Below are 8,592 nucleotides of genomic sequence, written 5' to 3'. Positions count from 1 at the left end.
GAAAATATGATGCAAACACAATGGATAAATAAGTATGCAGCTCCTTGAGCTCCTAAAATGAAGCTGGGGTTCCTCTCTTGCTGCTGTGCTGTGCTACATGGCAATCATCTCAGTCATCCTGCAGAGGCTGGATTAAGTGCCTGCAGCTCAATATCCAAGCCAGTGCAATAGCTTTGCTTTCATGTAATGCAGCCCTCAACTTTAACATTAATATTATACAAGAAGCAAAGCATACATTTATTGTGGTTGGTGGTATATGATGTATTATGATTAATAAAGGCCTTAAATAGCCTTGCAGAGCTGAGAACAAAAATATTAATAGGTGTAGTATTGAAGTTTCAACTGCTCTTTACAGTTACTGAATTAGAAAGACAAATTACAATTTTATTCTGTTTTCACACAGTTAGATTTGGTACATCTGTTAGGAGACTACAAAATTATGGAAGATGAACATTATATGCCCAAGCAGAAACACTTTTACAACAGTTCATAGTTGTTAATAGTTCTTTTTGTGTGCTCCCCACTACACAATCTCATGATCACTGACAACAGTATTTTGTATTTGGCAATTGTTTCTCTTTCACCCACACAGTCACACTTACTTTCAGGAAGACTACTTTACTTTTTTTACCCAGCCCTTCTAGTTGGTGATTTGTTATTCTTGAATTTGGCCTACAGCTTCTTTTCTAGTTTGGTAGCTTCAATCACAAGAACAGATTCATGGACAACATCTACAGGTGGTTCATGCATCTTTATGAAATGCTTAAAGTGCTTCGATGTCTATTTAATCAAACAGAAGTATTACTGGAATCTAGTTTTGATAGAAGGTTGTTTTATCCTGAACATATCAAGACTCTCCTGTGCAGGGCATTTAGACTCAGAACAATTAACCCAGGCACCTGTTTACATATGGCAACTGGGCTCCTGCAACGCCTTTTGAACTCCTTCATTTAGGGAGAACAGCGCAGGAGTATTCCTCTTTTCTCATGAAGCTGTCTAGAGGCAAAGTTGTCTCAGTAGTTCCACCTGTCTTCCTACACTCCATCAGTGTCCATGGGCACTTCTTTGCTGAAGGCCATCACACCTCTCTGCCTTCATCAGTGTAAGGTACCCTGTTGTAAACTGCCTCTGTCAACTGATCCAGGATTGAAACACACAAAATACCTTTCCTTTTAACACAAATCTTCCCCTAGGGAACTTGGATAGGAATGTTTAGTTTTGTATTCAGATGATCATACCTTTGATAATAATCCTTCTCAGTGTATGTACAATTCTATGCAATCAGTGTTCCCTTTCTTTGCAATTAGGTTACTTTTGTGTAAAATTACACTGTAATGCTGCTTGTGGTAGTGAATCTGAATTATGTAAGCAGAATTTGGGAACCTCTTCTATCCTAAGCCTAAATTTGATTTCAGTAGGTCATTAAGAAGTAAAGCAAAGAGTAACCTGTCCTTTTAATCCGTGTGCCCTTCTCAGGTATCTATTTCCCAAATTGTGGGAATCCACATACAGAATTTTCCACTTACCTCTCCTTAAGGAGTTTCTTGGAGCATTCTTAAGGGCTCTTTTTCTAAGCTATGTCATAACAGACCACTCCTAGGCAAAGTAAAAGACTTGTCTCTTTTTTATGAGAAGCTGATTGCAAACTGTGGAGGAAATGGAAGTAGCTTTGGCATTTATTTTTGGCCAAAACAAAACCAAAAGGAACCACTTCACGACTGCAGAGTTTGCAGAGCCTGACTGTGGCTTAATTGCTGCATTGATAAGTGGAAATGATATGTTGAAACTTAACATATCCATATAAGGCTATACAAAGGAACAAATACTGGGACAGTGCCAGGGACACATATTGCAATGTACTTTCTTGGTGGGCTTTCTAGTCAAGCTTAACCCAGCAGCTACTGAATAAGTTGAGACCATCAGGAAAGAAGCATCCACTTCAGCTTTTAGTGGCCAGTAATATTTTTTACTCCAAGGTCAAAGATAGAAAAAAAGTAAAAATGTCTCTTCTAGAAAATTACTGGAAAAGACAGTGCAAGATCTGGGAAAAATCTGTTTTAAAAAAATCTCTTGTCAATTTGGTTTTACCCACCCACATTCCTGCCATCAAGGAGTGGCATGTGTGACAGGCTGTTTGTTTCTGATATCCCCAGTTCTGCTCTATCCATGCAGTGGGATCTAAACAGCACATAACATTTGACAGCAGACATGCAGGAACAGCAAGGATTTTTTTGAAGGAATACTTTCTGAAGTCTCTGTTTCTTCTCTAATAACTTCTAACATTCAAATTCCTCTTAACAACAGGCTGGTGTTTAATGGGGGATAATCACTGAGGAGTAACAAGCACTAGACCCTATCACATTGTTTTTTCTTTCCTTTAACAAGACATTTAGTCTGCCAAGTACAGTCAAGTTTTGTGAACGTCTTCTGTAGCATTTTATTACCAACCTTTGTTTTTCACAGGCCTGAAAAGCTCACTCAACAGGGGTGTTTTGCTGGTGGTGCTGTTTCACTGTTCAGTCCCTGTCAAGGTCAGATGAATATGTTGAACATCACGGGTGTGTTCTCCACAGCACTGGTGTTACACACTTGCAGTGCTGGGGCACAAGCTCTGGGCTGGCCAGTACAAGGCATGGATGTACTGAACAAGTCCAGCAAAGGGCCTCACCTGTGAGTGGGAGACTGGAAATACAAGGAGAGGGTGAGAGCTGGGACTGTTCAAAATGCAATAAAGATCACTTGGTGGGGGAGGGAAACTTACTGATGTGTCTAAATACAGGATAAAAGTATTTATCAAAAGCAGAGATCCACAGCAAGACAATCCTACTGAGCCCCTATTTCTGCATTCTGTTAAATTTGGAGTTCTAGTTTCCTCTCACCAAACCTAAATAGTGGAGCAACACAGGGAATTAATTCTGCAAATACTTAAAAAGAAAACAAATCAAAAACAAAGCAAAAGAAGTCCCCATACAATGCTGTCAATCGAGTATACATTACAGAACTCAAAGGGTTTTTCAATAGTTAATGTATGAAAATGCTATCCAATGAATACAGGCACACGGAAATAATCTGAAAGGAAGCCCAGAAGCCAAAATTAAATGCCTCTTCAGTACTCAGCATGCATATACAGAAAGGTGTATCAAATATTTGAGAGATGTATATGTTTAGACACAGCTCAGGAATATAGAAAAACATTTTGCCAGTTACAAAAGTTCAGCAAGATTTGAATATCACCTGATTCAGTATTTTCAGTATTCTGATTAAAATATACAGTCCATAATACATTGTAATATGCACAACTCTAGCACAAGCTTTGAAGACTTTAAACTTGAAGCATGAAGTTGCTGTACTACTACATGCTTGGGATAAACTTGAAATTAAATAATGATGTTTTGTCTCTACATTTTTCATGTTTAGAAAACCTCACCCACTGCAAATTCTCACTCCACCCAAGATTCCCACAAATTACATTATTTGCAAAAATAACTCCCAAGGAACTCCAGGAAATAAAAGTTCACTTATGAGGAGGCTCTGACACTTACTTTCCCTGCCATGTGCAATGTCTTTGAGTGTTAATGAGTACTGTCAGCAGGAACTTCTCAAGCACTGAACTTCCTGTGTATTGCCTTTGATTCTTCAGGAAGCAAATACCTGAAAGAAGATAACATTAAAAAACAATGGCATTTCAAACAGCTGTTCCACAGCATGCCTTGCATAAGAGCATATTTAGAGTATGTGACCTCTGACATATCCTGAGCAGAAAATAGGGATTGAGGCATTATTTCTTTTTCATAGAATCAGCTGCTGTGGGATGGCAGTTTCTCAATTGCTATTCTAGCCTAGTTCCTCCATCTATTTATGATATTACACGTACCCAAAGAACCAGTCTGTAATATTATTAATGAGAACATTTTCAGCTCCAGAAAGCTGAAAAACGTGGAGATCTCTAAAGAGATAATTTGGTCCATTATCCACCCTGACAGGCAAAGGGACAGCAGGGAATCAAGTCCTGCTTCCCTCTGCTAGGATCAAACAGGAAGAGTTTGAATGCTCAGGCTCCCACGGTCTGACAAAAGCACAAACAGTGTTTAAACACAAGCACAACATTGATCAAGCAATTAGAACAACTTCAATATAGCTAAGAAAAAATGTTATGCACATATTTGTCTGTATCCAAAATAGCCAGTTGTTTGTCATTTTGAAAACTGACCTTTTTAAGTGACCTTCCTTGTAACAATGTGCTCTGTTGTTAAACCTTGTTTTCTGTCTTGGAAGAGGACCAAGAAATCTGTCTTGCTTCATGTTTTGAAACATCACTACCATCCATCATTGCCACATCTTAGGTAAAATGTTTTACTGTTTTGCCTGTGCTGCTTGTGCTATTGGATCTTTCACAAACAGCTGCGACAGCATTTATAATTTTCCATCAAGTGCACAGATCATGAATATCAAGACAATGAAATCAGAAAACATTTTAGTCTGAAATACTAGCAAGCACTATTTTGTGGACATTCACAAAACCAAACATTTCCATTGGGAAGAAAAGCAGTTTAAAGTACAGAGAAGAATGTGGAAAAAACTGGATGTGACAAGCAATATTGTTGTCCCTGGTTATGCAGTCCCAATCAGAATAGAATCACTGATTATGCTAAGTGTTTTGAATAAATGAAGTTTCCCAAACTCTGGAAAAATTACATTTCAGATTTTTTGTTTGTTGACATTTTCTTCTTAGCTGTAACTGAGAAGAAACCTCTACAAAATCACATTACATGTTTCTTTAATTATCTGAGTAGGTTGTTACAGTAGCACAGTGTCTCTTCTCAGGGTCAGAACAGTATCTTGTTTACAACACTTTGAATTCATTACAATCTACAGAGAAAGAAACTTGGTCTTAAAAAACAGGAAATGTTCTTCATAACAGTTCTTCATAAAGTACAGGGAGTTTCTCTGAATTTTGTTACAGTGCCCAAATTATAAAATCAGCTCTTGTTGCTGTAGTTGGACCCACCTGGGTCACAAGACTGAAAATCTGCAGAGATGAAACTGTACTTCAATGCTGAGAACATATGCTTCTTGCAAAATAATAAGGAAAGCATGAAAATCTGAGATGTGTGTTATTTATACCTGCTTTTTAGTTCCCATAATGCAGCTTTAATTTTTCAGCTGTTAACTGGAAAGAGTGATTTTCTTCATCAGTCACCTACAGAAAAAAAATATCAGCAAGAATAAAAAGATTGAATTTTCAAAGATGGAACTAATGTTACACAACTTATGTGGCAAATACATCTTGCAGTGCTTGAGGGGAAACATTTGCAAACCAAATTTACTCATAGTATGACAAACTGAGAGCTGACAAATGTCAGTGCAGAACAGTGCCTGCACAGAATGAGTGCAATCCTACACATCTTATGACACCCCCCTGCTGCTGAGAAAATGATGGGCTGTCTCAAAAAGCACTGCACAGGTCCCATCTCTTCCCTTGGCCTCGGGTTGCAATTTCAGGTTTTTCTGAAAAGCCTGTGAATGTCTGTTAATGTACGTGAATGGTTCAAGTTCCATCTCACCGATGAAGGGCCTGTGAAGGGGCTGCATTCCACCCTATAGCCTTTTCTGGAATTTGTATCACCATAGCAAGGAGATGGAATAACATATCCACTTAAAACCATTAAGAATTGAAATGAACATTTCTCATAAGCATTCCTCCCTCTGCCTGCCTGCCTGCTCCAGCTGCTTGGGGAAGGAGCAGTGGGAGGGCTCTGCAGTGGCTCCCAACCATAGTCCCTTAGGACAGATCAACACTTCCTTGTGCTCCATGGTACAGGGGCCCTGCATCCCTAATGGACAGAGAGGAACAGCCCCGTGTGTCTCATGCTACCCCAGCACTCTGCCTGCTACCCACTGCAAGGGTTCTGCTTTAGACATCCTCACCAAGACATGGCTCTGTCAGCAGGACCTGCAGGGCTGGACAGCTGCTGGGGAAGAACAAAGAGATCTGATCACCTAAACATGGGAAGAAGGACTAGGGTCAGTGTAGAAGCAGATGTTCATGTGAGGGAAGCCAAGACCTTTTTCTCCCCGTTTTCTCTCTACAGGATCTGCAGAAAAACAAGTTTCAACACGCTGACTTCAAGTGGGTTTTTTCCTACATCTGTGTTTTAAACCTGTCCTTAATGAAGGACAATTTGAGATTTTAAAGTGAAAAAAAAATGTGTTTCAGACATTTAGAAAATGAAGAGGTTTTTAACTACTGGAAAAATGGCCATTAGAAAATGGGGATAAGACTTAGTTCATGGCAAACACTAAAACAGAAAACCACCAAATAGCTCCTGTTGTAGCCTTTAAGTATCTAAACAAGGTCACAATGCTCTAGTTATAAAATAACTTCAGCCGTGCTTTGGCAATATACAAGCATTATATTAAAGTAATACGTATTATTAAGAAATAATTTTATTATTATTTCCTGAAACTTGACAATAATTATGGAAGTAGAGATTAGCACTAAATCTGTAATTTGTTCATCTGAAAGACCCAGTTACCTTCCCAACAGAAAACAGGCATAAAACCATGTAAATGGTTTTAATCTTCACAGTGCTAATGCTGGAATTACATAATTTAGCACTGATGGCATTTTGTGGGTGGTTCCAAACATTTTGGATTTTATTCTTTGCTTTTTATTCTACAAAGCTGCTGGTCTCTGGAAATAAGGGAAATTGCCCAACACTTGCATGACCTTAGTAACATCTGATGTACCAAAATCCAGTGTCAGTGTCCACACTGGGTCTCCACAATCTGTGCTGTAGCTGTGCCTACATAGGTACCAAGCATTCCTGCAGAATCCTAAAAACTGGTTAAACAGTGAAGAACGAGGTCATCTTTTTGTACTCAGGAGTCTCACACTGACTTTGTCCCTGAGATATCAGTCTTCACTAAATCATTTCAACTAATTCTAACTATTAAAGACTTTTGGAGGCTGGCAGGGGACAGCACAGGAGAGATGCACAGTCTGCCCTGGTTACCTAATAGCAGCTGACATGACTGCTGCTGTAGGACATTGCAGGAAGGCCATATACACAAAATCTTACAAAAGCCCTACCCACTGTTAGAGGATAGAGAGAATTGATTTTTTTCCCACTTATTTTCTGTTAATATGACTTAAACTTGTGATCTAAACACCAGCAAACTGATTTAGCATTTCTACTACTGCCTGAGCATCTGGAAGTATTTAATCCTAGACCTCTTTGTTGCATCACTGCAACAGTGGGCTAAACCTTAGTCAACAGATTTCCATTTCACTGTGGTGCCTAAGACAGATTGCTATTATTTGGGCTATTTTAGAAATGGGAAAACTCAAGCAACTCAACCTGAAAGCAAGAATTCCCAAGGGGTAGCAATAAAGGAGTTATTCCCAAATAATGCCTTTCAGAGACAAGTAAATCCTTACCTGTCAAGTGACATTGACAAATTGTAATCCAGCCTCCCAATTTTGTTTCATGGGATTAACTCTGCAAATACCTGCTGAACTCATGCAAGAAACTCTGTTCTGCTTCTGGGCTCTTCAAAGTTCCTCCACAGCTTATGGATTTATGATTGTTATCTTCACTTCTTGGAAAGTACGCTTCACTCCCACCCTAATGCATGAGCTTAAGAGCTATGAAATAATAAACAAGGAGTCAGATCCTCATGCAGTGATACAGCATGCATGGATTTTACTGTTTTCACAATAACTAGGAGTTATTAAATAAATTAGGCAAGAAGTCAAATTATAAATTATATTAAGATTAAAAAGTCAATTATATATTTCAATAATTTATATATATATATATATTATATATATATATATATATATATATATATATATATATATGCACACACACATACAGTTAATCTGAGTAAAATAGCCTGTGAAGAAATGAAATTTATGCAATGCTTTTGCTTTTAAATTGTATTTTAAAGTACTTATTTGCTTTTAGGCTGTAGAAATTTATTATGTTTCCTTAATGCCACAAGACAGGGATGGAGAAACTCCCTGTATGACATTAAATGCACACATTGGTCCACACAAAATTTAGACTTGTTTAGTGAATTAAAAGCTAAAGTACATTTTAAACCTAATATAAATGATAAAATACATGTGTTTTAACCAGGCTGTTAACTGTCATTCTTAAAATATTGTCAAGCAGAGTTCTAGCTGGTGACATCTTCTATGAAACATAAGGCTAAGTAATTTAAGCCTCCACAGATGTTGCTTATCATTTAAGTTAATTTCAAATGGATTAAGAAACCTTTTCCATTTTTCTTTTTGAAAATGGAACAAAGTTTATTCCTTAAGAAATTAGACAATCAATGACTTTGTGAAATTTTTACTATACACCAGAAATACTGTTTTGCAAAGAATAAATGTGATTTATGGCAGAATACCATTAAAAGGACCCAACATACTGAATGGGATTTAATGTGTCCCAATGTCCCCAGTTCTTGGAAAAGCAAGTCTGTAAGATTTTCATCGTTAAGAATTACCAGATTCCCTCAACATTCAGACATATAAGTCTCTCAGTAGAGTTAACTGCACCAACTAAACCGGGATTTAACAGA

The sequence above is a fragment of the Lonchura striata genome, chromosome 1 (assembly GCF_046129695.1).
Source record: "Lonchura striata isolate bLonStr1 chromosome 1, bLonStr1.mat, whole genome shotgun sequence".
Classification (NCBI taxonomy): domain Eukaryota; kingdom Metazoa; phylum Chordata; class Aves; order Passeriformes; family Estrildidae; genus Lonchura; species Lonchura striata.
The sequence above is the reverse complement of the archived record's forward strand: the minus strand, read 5'-3'. Positions refer to the sequence as shown.